The sequence below is a fragment of the Rattus norvegicus genome, chromosome 13 (assembly GCF_036323735.1).
Source record: "Rattus norvegicus strain BN/NHsdMcwi chromosome 13, GRCr8, whole genome shotgun sequence".
Taxonomy (NCBI): Eukaryota; Metazoa; Chordata; class Mammalia; order Rodentia; family Muridae; genus Rattus; species Rattus norvegicus.
Genome location: NC_086031.1, coordinates 85,888,338 through 85,900,793, shown reverse-complemented (window position 1 = coordinate 85,900,793; position 12,456 = coordinate 85,888,338). Strand labels below are relative to the sequence as shown.

At 58.3% G+C, this 12,456-nt stretch overlaps 9 non-coding genes across 9 annotated transcripts; 5 read left to right on the top strand and 4 right to left on the bottom strand.

Annotated features, from left to right (window-relative positions):
* Positions 1 to 1,064: 1,064 nt before the first annotated feature.
* Positions 1,065 to 1,135, bottom strand: Trnag-gcc12 (transfer RNA glycine (anticodon GCC) 12). The gene has a single exon. It is a non-coding gene; the product is annotated as a tRNA-Gly (tRNA).
* Positions 1,136 to 2,008: 873 nt separating this feature from the next.
* On the bottom strand, positions 2,009 to 2,091 carry Trnal-cag (transfer RNA leucine (anticodon CAG)). Its single transcript has one exon. It is a non-coding gene; the product is annotated as a tRNA-Leu (tRNA).
* Positions 2,092 to 2,666: 575 nt separating this feature from the next.
* Positions 2,667 to 2,738, top strand: Trnad-guc16 (transfer RNA aspartic acid (anticodon GUC) 16). The gene has a single exon. It is a non-coding gene; the product is annotated as a tRNA-Asp (tRNA).
* A 466-nt stretch (positions 2,739 to 3,204) lies between these two features.
* Positions 3,205 to 3,276, top strand: Trnag-ucc9 (transfer RNA glycine (anticodon UCC) 9). Its single transcript has one exon. It is a non-coding gene; the product is annotated as a tRNA-Gly (tRNA).
* Positions 3,277 to 3,715: 439 nt separating this feature from the next.
* Positions 3,716 to 3,787, top strand: Trnae-cuc (transfer RNA glutamic acid (anticodon CUC)). Its single transcript has one exon. It is a non-coding gene; the product is annotated as a tRNA-Glu (tRNA).
* Positions 3,788 to 10,009: 6,222 nt separating this feature from the next.
* Trnag-gcc (transfer RNA glycine (anticodon GCC)) lies at positions 10,010 to 10,080 on the bottom strand. Its single transcript has one exon. It is a non-coding gene; the product is annotated as a tRNA-Gly (tRNA).
* An 877-nt stretch (positions 10,081 to 10,957) lies between these two features.
* Positions 10,958 to 11,040, bottom strand: Trnal-cag14 (transfer RNA leucine (anticodon CAG) 14). Its single transcript has one exon. It is a non-coding gene; the product is annotated as a tRNA-Leu (tRNA).
* A 575-nt stretch (positions 11,041 to 11,615) lies between these two features.
* On the top strand, positions 11,616 to 11,687 carry Trnad-guc (transfer RNA aspartic acid (anticodon GUC)). The gene has a single exon. It is a non-coding gene; the product is annotated as a tRNA-Asp (tRNA).
* Positions 11,688 to 12,153: 466 nt separating this feature from the next.
* Trnag-ucc (transfer RNA glycine (anticodon UCC)) lies at positions 12,154 to 12,225 on the top strand. The gene has a single exon. It is a non-coding gene; the product is annotated as a tRNA-Gly (tRNA).
* Positions 12,226 to 12,456: the final 231 nt, after the last annotated feature.

Sequence of the window (12,456 nt, the reverse complement as noted above, 5' to 3'; positions counted from 1 at the left end):
CACGAAGCCCTCAGATCCTTCACACCACACCACCCATACCAACAAACCCCCTCCCGCCTCCAGTCCTCCCCACTTCTCCCAGGGTGGTACTCATGAGCTATAAGAAGAAATAAGCCATTCTCGCCCCAATTTACCTTCGGTCACAGAGGTTGATCACAACAAGAGCCAGCACAATTAAGTTTTGGTTCTGATCTTTACTCAAAAATGGGTATAGGACCCTGGAGATGGGTCAAGCAGCCTGTTCCACCAAGCCCATCATCATCATCACCATTCCCACTGGCGGTGGCGGCGGCAGCAGCAGCAGCAGCAGCAGCAGCAGCAGCATAACAACCATGGGTACACATCAGTATTGGTCACTGAGGGACCGTTCAGTGAGGGAGGGCTTAGCATGGAGGAACATGGAATCAACTGTGTGCCCTTGTGCCTCTGGAGTCCGTGTTATGCGTGCGTGCGCAGGCGAGTGTGTGTTTGTCCCTCTTTCTTTCGTTTCTCTCTGTGTGTGCTCTTTGTGTGTGCCTCTCTTCCTCTATGTCTCTCTCTTACTCTTCTCTCTGAATGAGGGAATCTAAGGGCATGGGCGCGCATGGGAGGGAGTATTCTGTGTCTGTCTTCCCTTCTTCCATATCTGTGTGTGTGTGTGTGTGTGTGTGTGTGTGTGTGAGAGAGAGAGAGAGAGAGAGAGAGAGAGAGAGAGAGAGAGAGAGAGAGAGAAAAGAGAGAGAGAACAGTTTCTCTGGGAAGAGACAGTCTCTCTCTCTCCCTCTCTGTGTTTCTGTGCACAGGCACGAAGGCGCTTAGGCGCTTAGGCGCGGAGTGCATCGACTGAGCAGAGAGGGAGGAGTGTATGGGATGGCAAAGTGAGAGATGTGCACAGGTGAGTGTGTAGGTTGGAGGGCGCGGGACAGTGGTGCTGTGGCACACTGAAGACACAGATAGGAGAAGTGAAGCGGTGTTTGGCAGCACTGTAGAGTTGACACACTGGAGTGTCCTGTGATTGATTGTCCCTGTGCGGCCCAGGGTGGGCGAAGGGAAGGTGCGCGTGAGGACCAAAAGGGACTGGACTCTGCATGGGCCGGGAATCGAACCCGGGCCTCCCGCGTGGCAGGCGAGAATTCTACCACTGAACCACCCATGCCCTGAACACACTTACTACCTGATGCTCTCACAGCCTGCCCTTGCTGCCACTCCAGGAACCCCAGCTCCAGAGTGCTGGCTGCCCGCCTGGATGGATGGATGGATGGATGGATGGAAGGATGGATGGATGGATGGATGGATGGATGGATGGATGCATGGATCGATGCATGGATCGATGGATCGATGGATAGATACATGGATGGACCTTTGTTTGCGTGGATGCACGCAGGGACGGACAGACGGACGGACGGTCGGTCGGACGGTTCCATTGTTGGATATCTGGTTGTTCGGAAGGACTCATGGATGGAATGATGCATGGGTGGAAAGATGGATGGATCAGCGGTCAGGAGAGGCCAATTGGGTCAGACAGAGGGGACGAGGAGTGTCCAGGCCTCTAGCTGAGGTCGTGGGGTGTGTACCTCGCCTCGCCTGGAAGCCACTGACTGGCACGTATCTGGCGCGCTCCTACGCGCGCTCCTGGCGCGTGTCTGGTGTGTGCACACTCGTGGGAAGCGAGCGAGCGAGCGAGCGAGCGAGGAGAGCTTGTTGTAGTGCGGGCACAGGGTCCTTCGAGGAGGCCAGGGCTTCGGTGTGCTGGATTGAAACTCGGGGCCCCCAGAGGTTTGCTGTGGACAGAAGGCGCTGGCACCCGGCTGGCTGGTCACCCGGGTGCTCAGGTCCTATCTCCTACTCACTCGACCTTCTCCCACCCGACGCAGCACGACCACCCCCCGCCCCCGCTCCCCAACGGCAGAGGTTGGTTGGTTGGTGTTGAGGGGAGGGCTCTCGTGCAGATCCAGGTCTGTGAGGGAAGGCTTCGGAGTCGGGTCTTTCGCGGTGGGATGGAGTGCGGTGGAGTGTCAAAAGGCAAGCTTGTCAGGAGTGGGATTCGAACCCACGCCTCCAGGGGAGACTGCGACCTGAACGCAGCGCCTTAGACCGCTCGGCCATCCTGACAGCAGGTCTGGGGCGTAGACCGCTCGCCTCGCAGGCGACCGGCGACCGGCGCCCAGGCGCGCGCAAGCGGGCTTCAGCGGACGGCGCGCCGGGGCAGGCGCCCGTCTGGCCTCGTCTGGCCGCGTCTGGGTGCTCGAGCTGCGGGCCTCGCCCGCCGAACTTTACCTTGCCAGAAGAGCACCGACGACGGGACGCTGCTAGGCGCCAGAGTACCTCCAGGTCCCGGGCCGGATCCCCGGCCTGCAGGCCCCCTGTCTGTCCCCACAGCACGCAGGGCGGCCCGGGTGTGTGGCACCAGCCTCTCGTCCTGACACGGCGAGTGTTGCCCGCAACCACTCGCACTCGGCACCGGTGGCTTAGAGGCCGGGTCTCCAGCCCGGCGGGGACAGGGGTCCGGCGACACGGTGGTCTGGCGGGGCTGCGGGTCGGGGTCCTGGTGTTGACGCCGGGTTTCGGGGTCTTTTGGGTTGCGGTGCAGTGCAGAGCAAGAGGTGGTCGTTGGGGGAGACGGACGCCTGTGGTTCTTCCCTGGCGTGGTAGACGGGCCGGAGTGCGTGTGTTTGTGGCTGTCGTCGTCCTCGTTAGTATAGTGGTGAGTATCCCCGCCTGTCACGCGGGAGACCGGGGTTCGATTCCCCGACGGGGAGACATGATGTCCTTTTTGGACATCTAGGTGGCCCGCGGGCGCTAGCCCTTCCACCCACGCCCCACGCGCAGACCCAGACCCACGTCAGCCCGCCGAGCCCCATAATCTCCAGCAAAGCCTCTCCGGAGCCCTCAAACCCCTTTTCTGCCGACTGCACCGGCGCCCAGGCCGCTCAGGGTGGCGGCCTGCCGGGAGCGGTCCCTGGCGCACTGGCCTGGGCTAGCGCGCCGTCTTGCAGCAGCCAGGAGACGGGAGCGCCCCATTGGAAAGGCGTGAACATGTGAGAGGCGCGCGTGGGAGGCCGAGGAAGAGCGCGGAGAGGAGGAGCCGTGGGTGTGTTCGTGGTTGGGGCGTCCCCCGTGCGTGCGTGCGGTGCGCAGGCAAGTAAGAGGTAGGCGGCGTCGAGGGCGCTGGGCGCCGTGTGGTGGCAGTCGGCGGCGACGTGGGGGTGTGGGTCCGGCTGTGCGGCGTTGGTGGTATAGTGGTGAGCATAGCTGCCTTCCAAGCAGTTGACCCGGGTTCGATTCCCGGCCAACGCAGCGTGCCCAACTTTTGCCAAGGTCCTCACCCAGGACGCGCCCACCCGGGCCCTGCCTGGCTGCGCCGAGCTTGGGCCCAGGCTCTACTGTAGGCAGGGAAGATCGGAAAGCGCCAGACCTTTTCAGGTAGTGGGCACCGGGAGGAGAAGCGGCAGGGGCAAGTTTCTAGTCCCCGAAGTCGCACCGTGATGGCTGTGGAAGCGGCAGAGGCCAGGGGGCAAGTGGCAGCCCAGCGCCAGGGCCAGGGCCAGGGCCAAGAGAGAATCGAGAACGCCAGCCTCCTAAGGCCTTAGCATGCATCAGGCGGCCGGGTATGAGGAGACGGGCAGGCGGGCAGGCGGGCAGGCCGGCAGGCAGGCAGCATGTCTGCCCTGGTGGCCGAAAGGGTGTGTGTCTGTCTGTTTCCAGGAGTTGATAGCCGTGAGCATGGGACCCACGCTCCCTGGTGGTCTAGTGGTTAGGATTCGGCGCTCTCACCGCCGCGGCCCGGGTTCGATTCCCGGTCAGGGAAGCCTCTCTCCTTAGTCCCTCCACTTCCCACCTCACCCTGACCCCTTTTGAGTGACCCTTTTGTTTGTACATGAGCTACACAGACCAAGACCACAACTCCACATCTCCCCTCCATATTTCTCTCTCTCTCTCTCTCTCTCTCTCTCTCTCTCTCTCTCTCTCTCTCTCTCTCTCTCTGTCTCACTCTCCCTCCACCCCCTTTCCCTTTTCCTCTTTCTTTCCAGAAACCCATCACCCAGTACCACAGAACTGCTACTTCTGCCTAAGAGTCTTGCCAGAAATGGTCTTCTGCCTAAGAGTCTCCCTGGCTGCACCATGCCTACCTTAACATCCCGGACCAGCCTCTCTGACACCACACGCCAACTTTGCACTTCCCCAGCTCAGACTCCTTGCTTGCCCTGGAGCCCAGACCTCTCACCTGCCACCATCACAAGCCGAGCTTTCTCACACACCGCCCGGATCACAAACACTCGTCCACCGAGGGAATCTCAACACCACTCCATCTCCTGATCGCCTGCTCTTACCTCTCCAACAAACCCTCTGGCTAGCCCGCTCCTCCTGTCGCACCTACCTCGAATGCATAACCTGTATCACCTGATTGACACGCCTAGCGTGCATCGCGTGCATGACAGGGTGGTCCCAGTGAGCTTTCCGAAATAGTCACAAAGGAGCGTCCAGTTCAAACATCGGTAGCGAATTCTTTCATTTCACACACACACACACACACACACACACACACACACACACACGCACATTAGACTTGTTTATATATGATGTATGTATAGATACAAACATGTATACATATGTGTGATAGTATATACTGAAGAACACACATACACACATTTTTTTTGTTTGTTTTATGTTCTTGTAAACTCTTTAGGAGGTAGAAAATCTATAGGTGAATGGAATACGGTGCTGGTGCTGGGCTTGGCGGTGGTGGTGGCACGGAGAGGGGGATGTTTGCAGGATCGGAAGGGGTTCCTGTGGGCAGGTTTTATTGAGAACCAGATGCTCCCAGCAGAGCCAGAAGCACCTGGCTTGGTTCTCGCACCCAGCTTCCCAGGGACCGACAGTGGGCGTCGCGAGCCAGGATTTCCCAGAAAGCCCCCAAGGGCGGTTTAAGTCGAGCAGAGGCCGTGGCGGGCGGTCGTAATGCCACGGTTTCTCAGGACCCTTGTGTCGCCTGCTGCAGTGGCGGATGTGAGTCAGTAAAGTAACCTTGGCACACCGGTAATCACTCCCTGCCCGGATCCCTCCGCCTTGACCCTGCCAGGCAGCGCGGAAACAGTGTCGGATTCTGAGCGCTGAGCTGGGGACTGAGCTCCACCTCAATGGCTAGCAGCCTTGTGAGAGTGCCAGCAGATCCTGGGGACAGCCCAGACAATGCTTATCCGGACCGGACTCCAGCCCACTTCTGCCACCTGAAGGGTTCCGGTTCGTGGGCACCGGGAGGCACCAGAGTCTAAGGGCATCCGGGAAGGGACTGTTCGGCCGGTCCCCGGGCAGCCGCCGGGCGAGAGGAGGAGGCTGCGCCAAACAGACAGCAGGCAAGCCTTCGCCAGCAGGTGTCCCAACAGGGGCGGGGGGACGGGGTGAGGGTGGGTGTGGGAGTGGGGAGCTTGCGGATCGCAAAGATCGGCCTGTGCCTCTGTTCTGCTTGGGCTTCGTCCAGAGGAGGATCACACTAGCATGCGCCTGCTGGCAAAGTCTGCGCGGTAGGGTCCGGACCAGTCAGCGATGGCTGGCTGCGGAGCAGCCCACTGAAGGTAGCGATGGTGTGGGTGTTGGGGTTGGGGTGTTGAAGTCAGGACCTGACACTCCCGCGCAGGTCTTCTGGCGTCCTGGAATTCCGGTGCACTCGTGATACCTAGAGTAAAACAAAAAACAAAAAACAAAAAACAAAAAACAACAACAAAAAAAAAAACAACGAAATCGTTGTTTTTCACTGTCTCTAGGGTAGGCATCGGTTGTTTTCAGCAAGTTCTTTGACGCTGAAGACATCCTTGTAGAAGACGGAGATGCTCTCCTCTCAACTATGTGGTTGTTTGGCCGAGGGGGCTTTGCAGCTTTGGCGCTACTTCTGGGGTCACAAGACGGTCCTGGAGCACCCAGAACCTTTGGCATTCTCAAGTAGGTACTGCCAACAGTACACAGTTAGGAGGAAAGTTGCAGGGACCTGATGTTTTCCTTCATGAAATATGTACACAGGGCTGGGGGCTTTGGGATGCGGGGAACCTGTTTTAGCCTCCTCGGCAGAGGAAAAAGAAGTGATCCAACAAGTTTTGTGTGACGATGAATAAGTATGATGTTCTGGGGCTCGCAGTTGGAGGGAGGTTCAGTTCAGTTCGTTGAGGCGGGACGTCTGTGCTGTCTGCAAAGCATATCCACATTCCTCTTGGAGCTGTGAAGAAAGCAGGAGCAGCAAGCCAGCCTGGAGGGAAAAGCCCACCACGGACAACTTCTGCATGGCTTCCTGCTTCTGGGCTCCTACTGGGGCTTCCCTCTGGGAGGGACTTAGGTGGCAGCCTTAAGGCGAGATCAACTCTTCTCTGTCCAAGTTGCTTTTAGCCACAGCGTCTGATCACAAGCTTACAAAGTCTAGCTCGGACTGAAATCGGTACCAGGAGTGGGGTATTACTGGGACAGACCTGATGAGCTATCTCTTTGGGGATCGTGGAGGGACTTTGACCTCTGGGCTGGAAAGGCTCCAAGTTGGAGGTCCCGAGCTCTCTGTGCTCTCCTGAGGGAGCTTGGAAGGGAGTCTTGAGAGCCATGCAGATGACCAGACTGAGGTGGTGCTCATGAGGTTGTTTTCATTTTCATCCCATCCCACACCCACTCAGAGGGCAGCTTGGGAGTCCCTGATAGACTCTGCTGGGGCCATTCGGTGTTCTGAGTTAAGAATCTGTGTTCCAGGTCAGCCCGGGCTGGAGAATCATCTGTGACTAATGAGCAGGAGACTGGATCCACCAAGGTGAGACCTCGCCTCAGCGTGGACAATCATTGATGTTGTTCAACTGGAGCTGAGAAAGTAGCCATGATTAACGAGACAGCAGCATGACCCGGGTGAAACCCTCTGGGAGTATTTCCTGAAGGTCAACATACAGATGCTGTGTTGCATAGGTGCCTAGACTGCATCTCACGCTAGTCAGGCATTTGAGAATGTGCAGGAGCCAGCCAGGCTGGGATGGATGGAACGCATGAAGGGAGGGATCACTGGGAGCAGGTGAGGAGCTGGGATGCTCGGCAGGACTGGAGTCCAGGAAGGGGAAGCTGATAGAGGACATTAGTGAAGGTGCAGGACCAGTTGGACTGGGAGCCCCAGTGACACAGAAAGGTGTAGTGACCATTTTGGAATCATGGATCTAAAACAACAACAACAAGAACCAAAAAAAAAAAAAACCAAACAAACAAACAAACCGAAAACAACAACAACAACAACAACAAGAAAAAACAAAAACCCACCAGAGAGATCCCTTTCATGCCAGGTGTGGGGCTAAGGGGCTGCTGTCCATGATGTGCTCTTGCACCGGCAGGATTTTGGCAGCTGCTGAAATATTGGGCGACTGTTAGGGCCCAAAGAGGCAGGGTGTGTTGTTGTTTGTTTGTTTCTGGAATCAAGGTTTATGAAATATTTTTGCACAATGGATTTGTCCAAGGAGGAGGGGGATGAGGATGAGGATGAGGATGAGGTGGAGGAGGAGGAGGAGGAGGACAAGGAGGAGGAGGAAGAGGAGAAAGTGGAGGAAGGGGAGCAGCAACCGCAGCAGCAGGAGGAGGAAGAGGAGAGGGAGGAGGAGGAGTAGGTGGAGGAGGAGGAGCAGCAGGAAAACAAAGAGGAGGAAGAGGAGGTGGAGGAAGAGGGGGAGAAGGAAGAGGAGGAGGAAGAAGTGGACGAGGCGGAGGAGGAGGAAGAGGAGGAAGAGCTGGAGGCAGAGGAGGAAGAGGACGAGGAGGAGGAGGACAATAGTGTCAGTCGTAGCAGAAGCAGTAGAAGTAGCAGTAACAACATGGAAATCCTGACAACCAATATTGAACTGTCCCAGAGAAATTGGCTCCCTCAATCAGCGGGAAGTAGTGTAAGTAGAACGTTGCCCTCCTGGCCAGGGTCTCATTCTGGGAACCTGTCCTTATCTCTTTAACCCCTTTTCTCTCTTCTCTAGTATGAGGGTGTTGAAAGGGTGGAAGAAAAACAGGGCAGAAGAAAGAAGAAGCCACAAAACAGGAGGGGGGCCGTGTCCCTGGGAGCAGCCCAGGCTTGGCTCCCCTCCCCCCCCCCGTGTCAGGGGCAGAGGCCCTAAAGAGAGCACAGCCTAGGCTGTGTCACCTTTGGAGGTGAGAGTCTTGGAGACGTCCATACCGAGGGACAACCGCTAAGGAGAGAAGCAGCCTGGCTTGGAGCCCACGGAGCCAAAGGATCCACAGCAGACAGACACACTGCCTATGCTCCAAGGGACCCTTGGAGCCTTTTGCAGCTCACAACAGAGCAAGCGAAAACAAGACGTGAGACTATGGGATTTGAGAATTAGACGTCGGTTTTGATTTGCTTTTAGTTTTGTGCCTGTACCCTGATTCTTCTTTGCTCCCTCCGTGTTTATCTCGAAAGGAAAAAAAATGTTATTCAAGGAGCCAACAGTCTACACAGTTAAACTACTAGGGGTTTGAGGAGGGATTGGGGCTTTGACCTCGATAAGAGTCTCTGGGTGTTTTAAGGAGACGATCTTGAAGGTTTGAATGGTTATAGACTGTTGGACAAAGGTCGCGCATATTCATATGGTGAGGATCGCATTCAGATGAGCTCCTGGGGCAGAGCAGGAAAGAAAAGGTTCTGGCTCAATGAGGGAACCGTTTGTGTGCCAGGTTGGAAGGGGGTCAACTGTGCTGGTCTGTTCTGGTCAAGTTGGCATAAACCAGCGCACATCTGGGAAGAGGGACTTTGAATCGGGGAGATTCCCTCCTCAGGTGCTGGGTATAGTCAAGTTTGGGGGATATGGCTGTCTGGATCCCCAAGTGACCAGCAGGAGAGAGGGGGTGGGGATGGGCTGGGATGGCTGAATGGTGCCAATCGCCAGGCAGGTGGTCCTGGGGTGGATAAGAGAATGAAGAGGCTGAACTCATGCACAGCTTCTGCATAAGTTCCTCCAACCACGAAGCCCTCAGATCCTTCACACCACACCACCCATACCAACAAACCCCCTCCCGCCTCCAGTCCTCCCCACTTCTCCCAGGGTGGTACTCATGAGCTATAAGAAGAAATAAGCCATTCTCGCCCCAATTTACCTTCGGTCACAGAGGTTGATCACAACAAGAGCCAGCACAATTAAGTTTTGGTTCTGGTCTTTACTCAAAAATGGGTATAGGACCCTGGAGATGGGTCAAGCAGCCTGTTCCACCAAGCCCATCATCATCATCATCATTCCCACTGGCGGTGGCGGCGGCAGCAGCAGCAGCAGCAGCAGCAGCAGCAGCAGCAGCAGCAGCAGCAGCAGCAGCAGCATAACAACCATGGGTACACATCAGTATTGGTCACTGAGGGACCGTTCAGTGAGGGAGGGCTTAGCATGGAGGAACATGGAATCAACTGTGTGCCCTTGTGCCTCTGGAGTCCGTGTTATGCGTGCGTGCGCAGGCGAGTGTGTGTTTGTCCCTCTTTCTTTCGTTTCTCTCTGTGTGTGCTCTTTGTGTGTGCCTCTCTTCCTCTATGTCTCTCTCTTACTCTTCTCTCTGAATGAGGGAATCTAAGGGCATGGGCGCGCATGGGAGGGAGTATTCTGTGTCTGTCTTCCCTTCTTCCATATCTGTGTGTGTGTGTGTGTGTGTGTGTGTGTGTGTGTGTGAGAGAGAGAGAGAGAGAGAGAGAGAGAGAGAGAAAAGAGAGAGAGAACAGTTTCTCTGGGAAGAGACAGTCTCTCTCTCTCCCTCTCTGTGTTTCTGTGCACAGGCACGAAGGCGCTTAGGCGCTTAGGCGCGGAGTGCATCGACTGAGCAGAGAGGGAGGAGTGTATGGGATGGCAAAGTGAGAGATGTGCACAGGTGAGTGTGTAGGTTGGAGGGCGCGGGACAGTGGTGCTGTGGCACACTGAAGACACAGATAGGAGAAGTGAAGCGGTGTTTGGCAGCACTGTAGAGTTGACCCACTGGAGTGTCCTGTGATTGATTGTCCCTGTGCGGCCCAGGGTGGGCGAAGGGAAGGTGCGCGTGAGGACCAAAAGGGACTGGACTCTGCATGGGCCGGGAATCGAACCCGGGCCTCCCGCGTGGCAGGCGAGAATTCTACCACTGAACCACCCATGCCCTGAACACACTTACTACCTGATGCTCTCACAGCCTGCCCTTGCTGCCACTCCAGGAACCCCAGCTCCAGAGTGCTGGCTGCCCGCCTGGATGGATGGATGGATGGATGGATGGAAGGATGGATGGATGGATGGATGGATGGATGCATGGATCGATGCATGGATCGATGCATGGATCGATGGATCGATGGATAGATACATGGATGGACCTTTGTTTGCGTGGATGCACGCAGGGACGGACAGACGGACGGACGGTCGGTCGGACGGTTCCATTGTTGGATATCTGGTTGTTCGGAAGGACTCATGGATGGAATGATGCATGGGTGGAAAGATGGATGGATCAGCGGTCAGGAGAGGCCAATTGGGTCAGACAGAGGGGACGAGGAGTGTCCAGGCCTCTAGCTGAGGTCGTGGGGTGTGTACCTCGCCTCGCCTGGAAGCCACTGACTGGCACGTATCTGGCGCGCTCCTACGCGCGCTCCTGGCGCGAGTCTGGTGTGTGCACACTCGTGGGAAGCGAGCGAGCGAGCGAGCGAGCGAGGAGAGCTTGTTGTAGTGCGGGCACAGGGTCCTTCGAGGAGGCCAGGGCTTCGGTGTGCTGGATTGAAACTCGGGGCCCCCAGAGGTTTGCTGTGGACAGAAGGCGCTGGCACCCGGCTGGCTGGTCACCCGGGTGCTCAGGTCCTATCTCCTACTCACTCGACCTTCTCCCACCCGACGCAACACGACCACCCCCCGCCCCCGCTCCCCAACGGCAGAGGTTGGTTGGTTGGTGTTGAGGGGAGGGCTCTCGTGCAGATCCAGGTCTGTGAGGGAAGGCTTCGGAGTCGGGTCTTTCGCGGTGGGATGGAGTGCGGTGGAGTGTCAAAAGGCAAGCTTGTCAGGAGTGGGATTCGAACCCACGCCTCCAGGGGAGACTGCGACCTGAACGCAGCGCCTTAGACCGCTCGGCCATCCTGACAGCAGGTCTGGGGCGTAGACCGCTCGCCTCGCAGGCGACCGGCGACCGGCGCCCAGGCGCGCGCAAGCGGGCTTCAGCGGACGGCGCGCCGGGGCAGGCGCCCGTCTGGCCTCGTCTGGCCGCGTCTGGGTGCTCGAGCTGCGGGCCTCGCCCGCCGAACTTTACCTTGCCAGAAGAGCACCGACGACGGGACGCTGCTAGGCGCCAGAGTACCTCCAGGTCCCGGGCCGGATCCCCGGCCTGCAGGCCCCCTGTCTGTCCCCACAGCACGCAGGGCGGCCCGGGTGTGTGGCACCAGCCTCTCGTCCTGACACGGCGAGTGTTGCCCGCAACCACTCGCACTCGGCACCGGTGGCTTAGAGGCCGGGTCTCCAGCCCGGCGGGGACAGGGGTCCGGCGACACGGTGGTCTGGCGGGGCTGCGGGTCGGGGTCCTGGTGTTGACGCCGGGTTTCGGGGTCTTTTGGGTTGCGGTGCAGTGCAGAGCAAGAGGTGGTCGTTGGGGGAGACGGACGCCTGTGGTTCTTCCCTGGCGTGGTAGACGGGCCGGAGTGCGTGTGTTTGTGGCTGTCGTCGTCCTCGTTAGTATAGTGGTGAGTATCCCCGCCTGTCACGCGGGAGACCGGGGTTCGATTCCCCGACGGGGAGACATGATGTCCTTTTTGGACATCTAGGTGGCCCGCGGGCGCTAGCCCTTCCACCCACGCCCCACGCGCAGACCCAGACCCACGTCAGCCCGCCGAGCCCCATAATCTCCAGCAAAGCCTCTCCGGAGCCCTCAAACCCCTTTTCTGCCGACTGCACCGGCGCCCAGGCCGCTCAGGGTGGCGGCCTGCCGGGAGCGGTCCCTGGCGCACTGGCCTGGGCTAGCGCGCCGTCTTGCAGCAGCCAGGAGACGGGAGCGCCCCATTGGAAAGGCGTGAACATGTGAGAGGCGCGCGTGGGAGGCCGAGGAAGAGCGCGGAGAGGAGGAGCCGTGGGTGTGTTCGTGGTTGGGGCGTCCCCCGTGCGTGCGTGCGGTGCGCAGGCAAGTAAGAGGTAGGCGGCGTCGAGGGCGCTGGGCGCCGTGTGGTGGCAGTCGGCGGCGACGTGGGGGTGTGGGTCCGGCTGTGCGGCGTTGGTGGTATAGTGGTGAGCATAGCTGCCTTCCAAGCAGTTGACCCGGGTTCGATTCCCGGCCAACGCAGCGTGCCCAACTTTTGCCAAGGTCCTCACCCAGGACGCGCCCACCCGGGCCCTGCCTGGCTGCGCCGAGCTTGGGCCCAGGCTCTACTGTAGGCAGGGAAGATCGGAAAGCGCCAGACCTTTTCAGGTAGTGGGCACCGGGAGGAGAAGCGGCAGGGGCAAGTTTCTAGTCCCCGAAGTCGCACCGTGATGGCTGTGGAAGCGGCAGAGGCCAGGGGGCAAGTGGCAGCCC